This window comes from Pleurodeles waltl, chromosome 6, assembly GCF_031143425.1.
Source record: "Pleurodeles waltl isolate 20211129_DDA chromosome 6, aPleWal1.hap1.20221129, whole genome shotgun sequence".
Taxonomy (NCBI): domain Eukaryota; kingdom Metazoa; phylum Chordata; class Amphibia; order Caudata; family Salamandridae; genus Pleurodeles; species Pleurodeles waltl.
In genome coordinates this window covers 806,702,145-806,718,662 of record NC_090445.1, presented here as the reverse complement: position 1 = coordinate 806,718,662, position 16,518 = coordinate 806,702,145, and positions in this window count along the sequence as shown.

The following is a 16,518-nucleotide window of genomic DNA, read 5'->3' as shown; positions in this document are numbered from 1 at the left end:
CGGAGCTGGTGCGCGGGGTGGCGGCTGTACCTGTTGTAGCGGTGGGCACGGATGTTACCGCCACCACAAGGGAGCTCCCTTCCGAGGACGTGTCTGTGTCGCTAACGTCTCCACGGGTCCCCGTTGTGGAGCTCCCCTCGCCCTCCGTCTCACTGGTGTACTTGGAGTCGGTTGCATGGCCCTCAGGGGCCATGTGAGATGCAGCTCCCTCGTGCTCCGATGCCCCTTCTCCTCCGCCTGATGATGCTAATGCACACATGAACAGGAAGACCACAGAGGGGGGGAGAAAAAATGACATATTGAGTGCATGCATTGGCGACACCGTTGGCGGAGAGGACAGACACAGAAGCCCCCTGCACTACGCCGCGCACTCGGTGTACACTACTCAATTATTGTGACTTGGCCTACAAGCCTATGGACGACAACCGCACACATAGGTGACCCAGGGCCATGGATAGCTGTACTTAGCACCCTACAGAGGTGGGGGGTGGGGGCACAGGGCCATGCCATACAGAGGGGACCATCCTTCAGAAGTCGCCCTGGCCTTGAGATACCCACAGCCCTCCTCCCCCACCCAGACACCTCCACTGTGCGCTAACATAGCAGAATGTGCTAGTACTCACCCCCTTGTGTCTGATGTGATGTCCTCACGCGCCCATCCAAATCGGGGTAGGCCACCGCCGGGATCCGGGACATCAGGGGGGGTCAATTGACGGGGGCCACGGGATGGCCTCCTACGTTGGGAGGCCATCCCCAGCAGAGCCTCCGCAGTCTTCCTGCTCCCGCGGCGGATGTCCTCCCACCTCTTGCGGCAGTGGGTGCCCCGTCTGTTGTGGACCCCCAGGGTCCGGACGTCCTTGGCGATGGCACGCCAAATGTCGATCTTCTGATGGGCGCTGACCTATGTGACATGGACAGGGAGGGAAAATAAATATCATCATTTTCTGCATGGTCGATGTGAGTGGCCCCCCCTCCCCAACCTTGCCATATGGCACATGCTCTCATCTGTTGTGCGATGCATGCCTCATTCGCTCCCCTCCCCACCATCTTACATCCACCCCACTCAACACAGGCATAGCCCATACAACGTGCTCCCTGTGTACTTACCTGTTGGTCTGGAGGACCGTAGAGTAGCGCATACTGGGGGAGGACCCCATCAACAAGTTTCTCCAATTCCTCAGATGTGAAGGCAGGGGCCCTTTCCCCAGTCGCAGCAGCCATTGTATCTTCCAGACCGAGGTCACAGCAGCACTTGCAGTATAGGTCCTCTCCTGTGGATGATCAGGTCTCGAGTGATTAAGCAGATAGAAGATGACGGTCACGCCCGCGGCGGTGCGTACCGCGACAGCCGGCGCACATCGTCATTGGCTCCTGAGACCCATAGGGTTCAATGTTAACCAATGCTGCTTTGCGCCGCGGTCTTCGCCCGCCTACCGCCACGGTGTGCCACGCCAGCGCATTGACCTCACATCCCATTGTCACACTTCACAGGTCAGGCAGCCGCCATTTCAAGGGCCCACATGGCTTAATTTGTACTGCGTCACACAGGCCTAGGCCTTGCATTGCCACTCATACAAGCCATTCAATGCATAGCGAATCGTGTTCTGTGCAAGCTGTGGTTACCTACCTGTGGGTTGCTTGACTCTGTGCTCCATGTTGTCCTTCCTAGGCACCGTCCGCTGGGACTTGCGAGGAGATGGAGGAATGTTCCCGTGTACAGACCGCTGGTGGACCTGTCGACAATGGAAGAAAGACATGTCATACTGACATACAGACTTGACCGAGCCACTATACAGGAACTGTGTGCCCAGCTGGAGCCAGACCTGATGTCCCCCATTCGCCAACCCACAGGGATTCCCCCTCTGGTGCAGGTTCTGTCAGTACTCCATTTTTTGGCCAGTGGATCATTCCAAACAACAGTGGCCATATCATCAGGGATGTCTCAGCCTATGTTTTCTAAGGTTTTGTCCAGAGTGTTGTCTGCCCTGATGAAATACATGCGGAGCTACATTGTTTTCCCTGAGGTGGGCGATTTGGCTACAGTGAAGGGTGATCTCTATGCCCTTGGCCATATCTCCAACATCATTGGTGCCATTGATGGGACCCATGTGGCTTTGGTTCCCCCCAGTGAAAGTGAGCAGGTGTACAGGAACAGAAAAAGTTATCATGTCCAGGTGGTCTGTTTGGCTGACCAGTACATCTCCCATGTAAATGCCAAGTTCCCTGGGTCAGTGCATGATGCGTACATCATGCGAAATAGCAGCATCCCTTATGTGATGGAACAGCTACAGAGACACCGTGTGTGGCTAATTGGTGACTCTGGTTACCCCAACCTGTCGTGGCTACTGACCCCAGTGAGGAATCCCAGGACAAGGGCAGAGGAACGGTACAATGAGGCCCATGGGCGTACTAGGAGGGTGATCGAGCGGACCTTCGGCCTCCTGAAGGCCAGGTTTAGATGCCTGCATATGACAGGTGGGTCCCTAATGTACTCACCAAAGAAGGTGTGCCATATCATTGTGGCCTGCTGTATGCTTCACAACCTGGCTTTGCGACGCCAGGTGCCTTTCCTGCAGGAGGATGGTCCAGATGGTGGTGTTGTAGTAGCTGTGGAGCCTGTGGAGAGTGAAGAGGAGGAAGACGACGGGGACGACACAGACAACAGGGACACAGTGATACAACAGTATTTTCAGTAGCACACAGGTACGAATCAACCCCGCCATTTTACATTTACTTAAAGTCTCCTGCCTCTCTACTGTCTGTGTTTCCCCCAGTTCCTGTTAACTGAGTTGTGACTTTCCCTTCCGTTTTCAGAGCTGTGGGCCCCACTGCGTGACCTCTGCTTTGTTTGCCCATGGACTACAGCTGTGTGACCGTGGTATGTTGTCATCACAATGTAACTGAACATTTTGCCAACATTATGTCTAATACATTTGTTCAAAATACAAGCAGACTCCAGATTTTTTAAGTGCAATAAGTGATTTTATTAAAGTGCTAAATTTAGGGACATGATTGTAAAACGGTGATGGGTGATGGTGGAGTAATGTCCATGGCAGAGTCCAGTTTTCAGTCTCATAGGTGCATTGTCCATATGCCTGTGGAAGGATGGAGCAGGGGCAGTTTAAGTTTGGACAGGGTGACAAATGGGACAGTGGGATGACATCAGGGGGTATCGTTTGCTGGCGGGGGTCTTGGCATCCTACTCTGTCTTCTTGTGAGATCTCAGGTTAACGCTTGCGGGGTGGTTCTTCTTCTGCAGGAGGTGGGGTTCTGGTGGCCTGTCGTTGTGTGGGGGCCTCCTGTCCACTAGCGCCGGTGGAGGTGGTAGGCTGTTCCTGGTCCATGCTAGTGACAGGGGCCCTTTGTGGTGCCACATGGTCCCGCAATGTGGTGACTATCTGGTTAAGGGCTACGACGATGGTCCCCATTGCGGAACTAATGTTTCTCAGTTCCTCTCTGAACCCCATGTACTGTTCCTCCTGCAGTACCTGGATCTCCTGGAACCTGGCCAGTACCGTAGCCATCGTCTCCTGGGAGTGGTGGTATGCTCCCATGATGGAGGAGAGGGCCTCTTGGAGAGTCGGTTCCCTGGGCCTGTCCCCCCCCTGTCGCACAGCAGCCCTCCCAGTTCCCCTGTTTCCCTGGGCCTCTGTCCCCTGGACCGTGTGCCCACTACCACTGCCCCCAGGTCCCTGTTGTTGTTGGGGTGGTGGGTCAACCTGGGTGCCCTGTAGTGGTGGACACACCGCTGACTGACGTGTCCTGGAGACAGAGGCATGGGCCCGCTGGGTGGGAGCTGTGCTGATGTTCCCAGAGGGGGTTAGGTCTGCTGTAGCCTGTGGCTGTCTGTGGGGAACCGACTGTCCCGAGGTCCCAGATGGGCCGGGCTGGTCATCTGGGTCCAGGGAGACAGAGCTGCTGTCATCACTGGGGGCCTCTTCTGGGCGTGGGATGGACATCTCTGGACCCTCCTGGGCGGTGTGGTGGCGTTCGGGTCCTGCAGGGTTATTAGAGTATGGTTATTGCTTCTGTGTGTGCCATTTCGTGTAATGGGTGGGTGGCCGTGTACCCCAGTGCTGGCATTCCCTTGTGGGGGCTTTTGTGACGGTGGCTTGTGGGGGAGATGGGTATGTGCAGTGGGCATGCTTTGGTGATGGGTGTCCTTGCTTTGGGGAGGCATGCATGGCTAGGTTTTGGGATGGGTGGGTTGTGATGATGAGCCATTTGCAAGGAGTTGGTGTGATGGGGTGGGGGTATGATTTGGCATGCAGGTGGGGTGGGGGGAATGAAGTAGTGAAGATTTGACTTACCAGAGTCCATTCCTCTGCCTACTCCTGCGAGGCCCTCAGGATGCAGGATGTGCAATACTTCCTCCTCCCATGCTGTGAATTCTGGGGGAGTAGGTGGGGGTCCGCCGCCAGTCCGCTGTACCGCGATGTTGTGCCTTGATACCATGGAACGCACCTTCCCCCGTAGGTCGTTCCACCGCTTCCTGATGTCGTCCCGATTTCGTGGGTGCTGTCCCACAGCGTTGACCCTGTCCACTATTCTGCTCCATAGCTCCCTCTTCCTGGCAATGGTGGTGTGCTGCACCTGTGCCCCGAAGAGCTGGGGCTCTACCCGCACTATTTCTTCCACCATGACCCTGAGTTCTGCGTCAGAGAACTTGGGGTGTCTTTGGGGTGCCATGGGGTGGTGTGGATGAGGTGAGGGGTGGTGTATGTGTTGTAGAGTGTGGTGAGTGTGGTGGTGTATGGTGTTTTGTTCGTGGATATTGTGTGGGTGATGTTGTGATTTGCCTCTGTGTGATGGTCTACTCTATGCTGTGCTGTCTCTCTCTGTCCTTCAGTCGCAATTGTGGTCGTAAGGGTTTGTGGGTGATGTGGGTGTGTGTTTTATATTTAATTGGGTGTGTGGGAGTGGTGTGTGTATGTGTCTCAGGTGTATGTATTTTGAATTGTCCAATGTGGCTGTGTTTTGTAGACGTGTGTGTATTTTGAGCGCGGCGGTGTGTACCGCCAATGGAATACCGCGGTTGAAAGACCGCTGCAGGGATTTGTGGGTCGGAATGGCATGGGCGTATTTCAGTTGGCGTGACGGTGGAGGTTTGGTCATCGCCAGTTTTTCGCTGGCCGTTGGTGTGGCGGACTTTTGTTGATGTCGGGTTTTTGGCGGTTTGCCAGTTGCGGGTCAGAATGACCGTGGCGGTTTACCGTGACCGCGGCGGTGTTATGGCGGTCTTCTGACCGGCGGTAAGCGCCTTTTACCGCCGAGGTCAGAATGACCCCCTTAGTCTTTTTTTCGAAGATTTTCTTCATCGGGTCGAACCTGCCAGTCCAATCTGACCTCCTGGAGCCCTTCTCCGGATACGTGATGCTGGAATCCTCGGTGGAGATTTTTACCTTCGGACTTAGTCGTTTTTTCGAGGTGAAAATCCTTCGACCGGGGTAAACTTGGATCTTGATCCGACGTCCATGGAGCCCGTCTCGGATACGCTGGCTGGGAGGTCCCGGTCAACTTTTTACCTTCGGACTTAGTCTCTTTTTCGGAGATTTTCTTTACCGGAATGAACCAGCAAATCAGGCCGGGTCGCGGTTGAGGCAAGCCGCCTAGAGTTGCCGCGGCGGGTCGGTCCTTCTATGGAGCTTTTTTACAAAAGTTGTCCAAACTTCTCCAAACTTCTGAGGCTTCTCCCAGATGTCCTTTTAAGGTTCTTTTGGGGTCCACAGCTCACCCCAAGGGTCCAGAAGTTCTGAGTTGGTCCTTGGGGGGTGCAGACTACAACTCCCAGAATGCACCTGGCACAAACTCCTTTTTGGCCACTGGACAATGGTCAGCTGGTTGCTTTCTTCAGGAGTTGGTACAGGGGACTCTGGATAGCAATTTTTCACCTGTAGCAAACAGGGAGTCCCTCTTTGAACCAGTTGAAGCCAGGCAAAGTCCTTCTTGTGGTGAAGCCCAAGTGTGCAGCTGCTGCAGTCTTTCTGAGTGTAGGTTCCAGACGCAGGCCAGGGGTCCAGCAGGGCATCCTTCTTCTTCTGTAGTTCTTCCTTGTTGGATGTGGTAGGGAACTGAGGTGTGGGTGCAGGTCTGAATATCCTTGTTCCTGGGTGAAAAGCAGGGGGGTCCTCATTCTCCAATCAGGTGCAGGGTCCTTCCCCCTGTGATGACCACTTCCTGGGAAGTGTGGCAAAAATCAATCCCAGGAGGCAACATTCTCTAAAAATCCATCATGGCTGAATCTGATTTTTGGAGGTTACATCTGGCTGAGCCCACCCACTGGTGTGGCTAAAAATCATAAACACACCCCTCTCCTGCCCTCTCCTAATCTAATCAAGGGGGGACCTAGTTGTCTGGGGTTGCAGGATGTGGGGGTGTTGCTGGTTGTTCCAAATGTCCTTCTCTGCCTTTGAAGACCAGTTTGGCAGCCCTCCCCCTTCCTGCCTCACCATCTGCTGAGGGGAGATTCCTTCCCACAGGCACATTCCTTTGTGTGAAGCCAGGCCACTTCACACCTCATCAAGGCAGCTTGGCCAAGCTGCTTGAGGCTGGCCAATCAGAGCACAGCAGCAAAAACAATGCAGGGCTGAAATTGGCAACTTTTCAGGTAAAGTTTAAAACTCTTTACCTGAACCAGTTATATTAAATCCAACAACTGGAAGTTGTGGGATTTATTACAACAATTAATTTGATACCAAACTCTTGGTATGCATCATTTAAGGAGACTTTAAAAATTAAAATAAAGTCTCCCCATTCTAGCCTATGAAGGCCATTTACTACAATGAGGGAAAAACAAATTTGGCTGTTTTTACCTCACCAGGGCTTATAAAACTTTTTATAAGGTCCCTGCTTATAGTTACATGGCACCCAGCCCTAGGGGCACATAGGGCACACCTTAGGGGTGACTTATATGTAAAAATAAGGTAGTTTAAGACTTTGGAACTACTTTTAATTCCAAAGTCGAATTTGCATATAACTTTAATTTAAAAGCAGCCAGCAAGGCAGGCCTGCCTTTAAAATGACACTGGGCACCTCAGCAGTGCACCTATGGGTGCACTACCTATGCTGTGGTCCCTAAACCTACATGCCCTACCATATACTAGGGAGTTATAGGTAGGTTAACTTAGCCAATTATAATTAGCCTAATTTGCATATCCATTTTACACAGAGCACAGGCCCTGGGACTGGTTAGCAGTACCCAGGGCACCATCAGAGTCAGGAAAACACCAGCAAAAAGTGGAAAATGGGGGCAAAAAGTTAGGGGGCCTCTGCAATCAGCCCTGTTTTCTCACACAGTCCCTTGTAAGGGTTTGTCTGAGCTCCCTATTGGTGGCAAAAGAAATGCTGCAGCCCATATGGATCTCCTGGAACCCCAATGCCTTGGGTACCTATGTACCATATACCAGGGACCTATAAGGGGGGTCCAGTGTGCCAATTGAAATTGGTAAATTAAGTCACTGGCCTACAGTGACAAATGTAAAAGCAGAGAGAGCATAAGTACTGAGGTTCTGATTAGCAGAGCCTCAGTGACACAGTTATCCTCTACACAGGCATACACATTAGGCCACAAACTATGAGCACTGGGGTCCTGGCTAGCAGGATCCCAGTGACACAGTAAAAAACCCACTGACACACACTCACAAACAGGCCAAAAGTGGGGGTAGCCATGCTAGAAAGAGGCTACTTTCTCACAGAGCCACAATTGTGTGGAGCATAAGTTCAGCATACTCTTCTCAGTAGGAAAATTGAAATGTGGGAGAGGATTGTAGAGAGAGTAAATAATGTAGGCACCACCCTGCACACAAAGGAGGCCATTAGAAAGAGGTGGAATGATCTCAGAGGCAAGGTCCATACCCAGGCACTAGCTGCAGGCTACCTCCCAGTGCCCCATTACACATCCTTCCCTGAGAGGAAAAGGTGTTGACTATCCTGAGGTCTTGATGGGAATACCTGGGGGAGTGAAGTCTGGCAAATCGCATCACAAACATTTGTCACAAAAATGTTATGTCATGCATGCTCATTGTTTACCTTTTGCCACTGTCTTATTCATGTACCCCACCAACATTCAATACCCAGAGTTTCTGGGTGTTGACAAGGGAAATCTCTATTGTTGGAATCAACAGCACAGTTACTAAGGTCCATCACATGCCATATGTCCAAATGGGGCTGGTAAGTCTTTCAATATACAAAAATAATCCCAGGACTAATAGTATGTCTCAAAAGACAAATGTATGCCCAGACCTAAATGCAATCTTCATACAGAAATGCAATACCCAACAACTGTATAGTATGTGTAGTAGAGAAAGTTACCTTACTGCAACTCTCAGGAGGCACTCTGTCTATAACTCCAAACACCAGACCAGTGTTCACTTGTCCACATACCCCCATTTGGCAACTCTCAATTGAAGTGTGCTCACCTGCGGAGATAACAAATAGTGTGTGTAGTACACGGGGTGACCTGACTGCAACTCACAGGAGGCACTGTTTCCATAACTCAAAACACCAGACGAAAGGTCACTTGTCCAAATGCCCTTTTCGTAATCTTTCAATTGAAGTGTACTCACCTGGAGCGCTAACATTTGTATAGAGTGTGTAGTACAGGGAGTGACAGGACTGCTAAGGCCAAGTGACTCTCTTACTGTTACTCTGCTCAACAGCCAAGTGTTCTCTTGTCCAAATACCATTGTTTGCTAACTCACAAATGAAGTGTACTCATCTGGGAGGATAGCATTTACATAGTGTGTATAGTACAGGGAGTGACATGACTACTAAGGCCAGGAGGCTCTTTTACTGTTACTCAACTCACCAGCCAAGTGTTCTTTTGTCTAAATACCATTGTTTGGTAACTCACAGATGGAGTGTTCTCACCTGGGAGGATAACATTTGCATTGGGAGCATACTACAGGTGAGTGACATGACTGGTTAGGCCAGAAGGCTCTGCAAATGCAACTCAACTCACCAGCCAGTGTTCTCTTGTCCAAATACCATGTTTGGTTACTCACAAATGAAGTGTACTCACCTGGGAGGATAACATTTACATAGTATGTGTAGTACAGGGAGTGATATGACTGGTAAGGCCAGTAGGCCTGTAGGACCTGTATCTATCATTTCAACCACTAGCCCAGTGTACTACGTGTCCAAATATCCCTGTTCCTCAAATCTCAATTGAAGTGTACTCACCTGGGAGGATACCATGTGTATAGTGTGTGTAGTGGAGAGAGTGGCATGACTGCAGCTCCCAGAGGCCTCATGTCTCTAATTCTAAACACCAGACCCTGGTACACTTGTCCAAGTACACCTCTTTGGAAACCCCCAATTGAAGTTTCCTCACCTGGAAGAATGCTAAGTTTTGGGAAGTAGAGGGAGTGACAAGACTGCAAAGCCCAATGGACACTGTTACTCTAACTCCAACCACCAGCACAGTGGCCACTTGTTCAAATACCCTTGTTTGTCAACTCTCAAATTAAGTATACTCACCTGGTAGTGATCAAGCACATATCATGCCCAAATCAGAGACATATATGTGAACATAGCTACATCTTGACTTGCTAACACAAGATAAAATATTTGAGGATAGGAATGACACCTTACCCAGAGCCTACAACAAGTATTCATACTCACGATGCTTCACAAGATTGGTATTGGCAGCAGACACAGCCATACTGCACTGTGCACTTGATGACTCCAGTCACAAATCCAACAAAGTCCTGGGTTTGTCAGCATCACATTCAACTAGGCCTCCAAATGGGCAAAAACGTATCTTGCCTAGCCACTGTTTTTGCCTGCACTGTTGGCAAGATGTCATGTTCAGCTCATCCTCGCAAGTGCAAATGATCTGCACATTTCAGCAGCTGTGTGAGTGGAACTCAATTCACACGCTTCACACAAGTCATGTCAATACACCCAATACCATGGTTACTTGACACAATAGGATTAACTGCAATTTAACTTTGTACCAGGTCTCTGGTTACTGTACATTCTAAACCATTAGAGGTTGATGTCACAATACAACCAGTAACATTGTATGTTTACATCAACAGGTTCAGCTGCCACTGTGCACACAGTGGCCACAGAACAGACTACTACTACTACCCCCTCGATGAAGCCCTCAGTGAAGAAGACACTTCTGGATGTCTGAATGTGGTGGATGATTCTGGCCCATCTGGGTAACCTGGTCAGACAGCAACAATGAGCCTCACTGTGCCCACATCAACACCTCCCAGCCCAGTTGCCTCAACATCCCAGGCAACCATTCACACCCCAACCTCTGTCCCTAGCACAATGTCTATCATCTCATGACCCCAGTCACAGATCCTGAGTTTCAGTGCAACACTTCTGACAATGAGGGTCGAGGAACATGTTGGACAGGGTACCCTGTGGCAAAGGCACAATCCAGTGGATGTAGGGTGCATGAGAGGGATGCTCTGGGCCAGCGGAGTGAGGCCACTGGGGGTGCTGTCAGCCGGGACACAATCAGTCACATCTTGAGGGTCTATCAAGAGTCACAAGGCATGATGGGTCAGGTTTTGACCAACCTCTGGGAAATCAAGCAGCTACAAAGGGAAATGCACAGAGACATTCAGAACAGATGGATGCCCACAAGACCAACATGACAACCACAACAGGGGTGCTGTGGGACATTTACACCACCCTAAGAAGGGCTTTACAACAGTCTACCTCTTCCTTTCGTTCATCAATACCAGGCACATCAACATTGGTGCCAGCCACTCGAAGGGAGGCCCTGCCAGAGAAGAACCAGCCCCAGACAACCCCTGCCTCTGTAGCAGCAGATCCCCATCCAGACAAGCGGGTAAATCCAGCAAAGAATCCAGTAGGTGTGGATGACAAGATACCCACCACTGCCAGCAAGTAACCTCTTGCAAAAGACCTCTTTTGTGTGCCACATATTCACTCTGTTGACTGATCCTCAACCACTTACCAGTCCAATGGGAGGAGTACTCTGGACTTTAGACTTCCAATGGTGTGGCATCTGCTCCAATGATTTCATTCACCATGACTGACCCTTCAATATATTTTTTGTTTCTTTCTGTCCAAAACATATTTTCTCTATTAGCATTGTAATAAATTTACCATCACAAACTCATTGTCTGCTTGCTTCATATTCACATTTAGTTATGTAGAGATGTAAAAACATGTGAACCATACGATGAAGATACAAGCTATTTGTGCAAGCAGGGATATGTTACGAGTACACGGTGTCCAGCTCAGGATTACAACTATTGCACACCAACACATTAGTACAAGTGTCTGGTCAAACCAAACTTTTTATTACAGTGTTCAGCACAAGAATGAGTCACTCATACTGAGTAAATGGACATATTTCAAGGTACAGACCCCCAGACCACGGAAGGAAGGCATTTGTCAGACATTGTCCTGTAGAATAGGAAAACATTGATGTCAGCAGCTTGAACCTTATCACATATCACACAAAAATAATCTAACATCACATTATCCAAGATACAGACAGATGGAAGTACAATAGTCCCTGATCACAGGGACATCATAAACTAATGCCCATGCATCTGGTGGTTTGACAAAAACATATTTTAGTGTTGTGGCACAGGCTCTGTGGCCTGAAATGATGAAACACATCTGCAGCAATATACAGCTCATACAAAATGAGTGTTTAGCCACTATGAAGGAAAAGCAATTTGGTCAAAAGCTAGAACTACATATTCTTTGACCATATTGTGACACACAAGGTGCATTAGGCCCACCACAAGACACCAAACAAGTGTAATAGGTACTTCTGTATCTTCACCCAAACACTGTGCAAACTGTCTTGGTGTAGGTCTCATACACCCAAATTCTGCGACCTAAATTACCTGGGACAATCCATGTCTGCTTTGTATTTCAGAACCGCATGAGATACCTGCCAATCTCACAACTTGGAAACGACCACATGAAAATGTCATGGTGAAGGTACCTGTACAAAGACCAAACCTAGGAGTATAGGCCTAAAACCATATATATGACACAAGTCAAATAGCAAGCAACTGTAAAACAAAGTATATTAAAAAGGAAAATGACACAAACAAAGCAACATCATCAAGGTGGGGATGTGTTGAAATCTATCTTATGAAGCAACCTTTGGCTGAATATTGCAGAGTATCAGCTCCCCAGCTGTTTCCAAAACACTCAACTCCACACATTCTTACAACTACAGTTCATTGAACAGTCACAGTCATTACATCACATGACATACTAACACTCATGAAAAGTAGCTGTTGATGAGATGTTCTTGCAAGTCATCTCCTTCCTCTTTGCCAATGGCATCCTCACTTGGCATTTCAGGAGTCTCACCTGGTGGCACTGCATGCTCCCCCTCCTGTGGGATGTATGGGATATTCCTCAACAGGGCAATGTTGTGGGTCATGCTGCATGCCACAGTGATCTGACACACATTTTGCCAGGTGAGTAGAACAGGACTCCGGCTGTCCTGTCCAGACACCCAAATCTGACCTTCATCAGCAGCTCAAAAGCTTGCTACACTGGCCGCCTTGTGCTTCCTTGGGTGACACTGAAGCAGACTTCCCCTGGCATAGTTTGATTCCTCAGCGGTGTCAACAACCAAGGATGGTTTGGATATGCAGAGTCTCTTGTTGAGGAATGGGAAATAAGTGCAACCATAAGTCACTAACTTCATGATTGTAGCCCCTGACATTGCACAAACACAATCAGGATAGACGGGCTTACCAACCAGTTAGGCCTCCTCTGGGTGCAGTTGTGATATTAGCTGGGGTATGGTACTGTTCTGCATTATGAAGGAATCATGGGCTTTTCCTGGATAATTAGCACAGACTTTGAGATGTAGAGATCTGCCAAATAGACAAATTGCATGTTGATAGAATGTAAGTTCTTTCTGTTGCAATAGACTTATTCAGCGGCCTGCAGTGGCACCAAGCCAACATGTGTGCCAGTAGAGGCCCCCACCACATGTGGGAGGTTGGCAAAACCATAAAAGTCATCCTCTACATTGGCTAAATCCTCACGTAGGGATAACTTGGTATAGCTGACAATGTGTTTCAACATTGCTGGGAGGAAATCCTTAAACACCAGACTGAACATTGGTTGGGAGATACCAGCTGATAGGGCCACTGTATGTTGGAAGGACCCTGTGGCTAGGAAGTGCAATGCTGACAAGACTTGTACAATGGGTGGCATGCAGGTTGAATAACTAATAGATGACATCAGAACTGGCTCCAACTGAGGGCATAAGTCCATTATTGTTTGCCTGTCTAGACATTATAACATTCTGGTATGCTATTGCTACAGTACAATGTCTGACAAATGCCTTCCTTCTGTGGTCTGGGGACCCCTAAACATTAAAAAAAATAAATGTCCCTCAGACCCTAAAAGAAATATTTTGACCTGAGCCTGCCGCCCGTGCCCTGTGAGCGGTGGACCTCAATTAAAATTGACATGCCCCTCAACCTACGGGGGGCATTTATTAATTTAAGGTCCTGCTGCGCACAGGACATAGGCAGCGGGTCAGGGGTCCTTTCTTTTTTTGTAAATGTTTAGGGCCCACCTCCCTTGCACAATGGAGGGTGGGCTGTATACATTTGTGTGTGGCAGGCCATAAGTAAAATAAATACACCCCCAGCCCTCAGAGGGACATTTATTAATTCTAGGGCCCACTGCACACAGGATACAGGCGGCAGGCCCTGGGGCATTTCTTTTTTTTCTCCATTTTTAGTGCCCGACACCCATGCACAATGCGTGGCAGGCTGTGTGCATTTAGAAAAAGAGAAATGCCCCCGGGCCCGCTGCCCTTGTCCTGTGCACAGCAAGCCATAATAAAAAAAGACCTGTCCACCATCTCAGTTCTAGGTCCCACAGTGCACAGGACATGGGCAGAGGGTCCAAGGGTATTTCTTTTTTTTTGTAAATATTTAGGGCCTGCTGCCCGTGCACAATGGTTTGCAGGCTGTATACGTTTAGAAAAAAAGAAATGCCCTCAAGCCTGCAGCCCGTGTCCTGTGCATGATGGGCCATAATTAAAAAAGACGTTCCCCCCAGCCCAAGGGAGGCATTTACTGATTTTAGGGCCCACCGCACACAGGAGACAGATGGAAGGCCCATAGGGATTTCTTTTTTTTTTTTTATGTTTAGGGCCTGCCACCCATGCACAGTGGGCAGTGGGCTGTATAAAATTTAAAAGATGAAAGAAATGCCCCCAGGCTACCGCCTTTGTATTGTGTGTGGCAGGACCTAAAATACATCAAATATTCCCCTGGCCCACTGCCCGTGCCAGTGGGCCCTAAAAAAAAAATTTTTAAACTACATTTTGAGATGTGCAAAGGGTTTTGGGTAATAGAACCTGGTGAGAGCCCCACAAGTCACCCCATTTTTAATTTCCCTAGGCCTCTAGTTTTCAAAAATGTGTAGGTTCGCCAGGTTTCCCTAGGTGCCAGCTGAGCTAGAGGCAAAAATTCACAGGTAGGCACTTGGCACAAAGTCAGTCTCATAATCATGGTCAGAAGATGACTCAAAAAGCATACCAATAACCTGCTGAGTGGTCTCCCAGTGGATAGCCATGATCCTTTCTAAGAAGTGTAACTTGACAAATGCGCCAACAACAAGCAGCACTGTGTAAAATAAGTAATAAACAAAGTGTGGCTTTATCACAAAGAGTAATGTACTCACAAAATACTATACCACTCACTTACTGGAAAAAGCTGGACTCAGCAGCAACTACTCTGTACAGACACAGCAATCACCAATGATATCCCACTAAAAAGAAAAAAGAAAAATTACACATAAGACAACAGAAATGTCACCGTGCACAAATCTAACAACAATTTCACACACAATCCTGCATTTAGTACACCACCTACAAAAATGTCATCCATGCATGGCAACAATACTCATTTGGAATAAATAATTTTTTCTTACCTAAAAAATGGAACTGTGCAAACTGCTGGTCAACCACTGCCAAAACTGCAAGAAGTCACAGCAAATGAAGCAAAAGGTTTGAACTAGAACAAAAAGGAGAAATCAACCGTTATAATCACAAATACAAATACTTCGCCAGTTGACAAACACCCCGCTACCAAACATTTAGAAATTTTCCCTGGTGTCTAGTGGTTTCTGCTCCCATGGCCGAAAAAAACTAGGCTGATCTGCCCCAAGAGGCAGCTCCCCCACAGAGGGAGGGGGTCAGGAGTGGCAGGGGAAGCGCTGCCCCTGCCACCCGTGACTAGCGGGTGTGGGTGGGTGACCCACGGGGAGCGATAGCGCTCCCCGTGGGCGAGATGCAGGACAAGCTGGTCTTGTCCCCAGCACCCAAGGGGTTAATAATAGTGTTTTCCACTACTGTGGTTCTGGATTTTTGTACACTATTTTATTCCTGTATGGTTTTCTTCTGTTACATTGAGCAAATGAATGAGGAGGAGGGGTCAGCCAGCTGCAGGCCATGAGCCTGAGAGCTGTGTGTCAGCGTGCCTACGTGCTGGTGCGGGAGCTGGAGTTGGGGGTGAGCCAGGAGTGAGCTAGAAGTAAGCCGGAGCCAGCTGGGTGGGTGCAACTAAGTGGGGGAGGGCTGTAGTGCAACACGAGCGCAAACATGAATGCAACCGTGGACACTGCTGCATGACACCCGCCCACCTGCCGACACCCAGCAGCTCCTGGCCCACCACTCCTGCTCTTGCCCTCTGCGTACTGTGGTGCATGCCAGTAATGTGGGGACTAGTACGGGGGCTGGTCCTGGGGCTTGCTCAGCTGGCTCACCCAGTTCCGCACCTCTTTCAAATCTTCTCACCCTTTGCTGGCCATACACCCTAGTGTCGCCTCATGCCACCCTGTGCTCCGGTGCCCTCACATCCACTAGTCCCCTTCCCCTCCCCAGACTGCTGATGGCGAGTGGCCCACAGGGTGCGCAGGGAGGGGTGGTGTGATGGGCTACATGGTGCAGGGCGCAGGGTGGGGCTATTAGGGTTGTGGAGGGAACCCAGAGGGAATCTGGAACCCCAGTACTCCGGCAACCCAGCAACCCAGCACCTGATACTGCTTACCAACACCCACCGACACCCGCCAGGTGTTCTTAGCTAGCACCCAGCCAGGGCTCTGGTGAGCACAAAGCAGTCGGGCCTCCGGGACATCACTGAAGGTCATAACGGAAGAATCATGCTAACAAACACCTACCTTTGCCTGCTTCTCCTGCTTCTGACTGTGACATCCTGCGACATCTAACCTGCAAATTACCAGATAATTACATTGGAACCACCCTAGAGCCAGAAACACGGAAACCTGAGCCTGATGAGCTTGGCAGCTTCAGAAGCTGCATGAGCGTGTGACCCAGGACCCTGCGGAAGCCACTCTGGCAGCTCCTAGTGCTGCTTACAAGGTGCCTGGTGAGCCCCACTTGCCCAGGCTCAGCATATAAACAAAGCTAGCACATCCCCTCACCTACCCTAAAAATAAAACTACTCTGACCCCCACCCCTGCCCCTAAAAACAAAACTACAGTGATCCCCCCACCCATCCCTGAAAACTG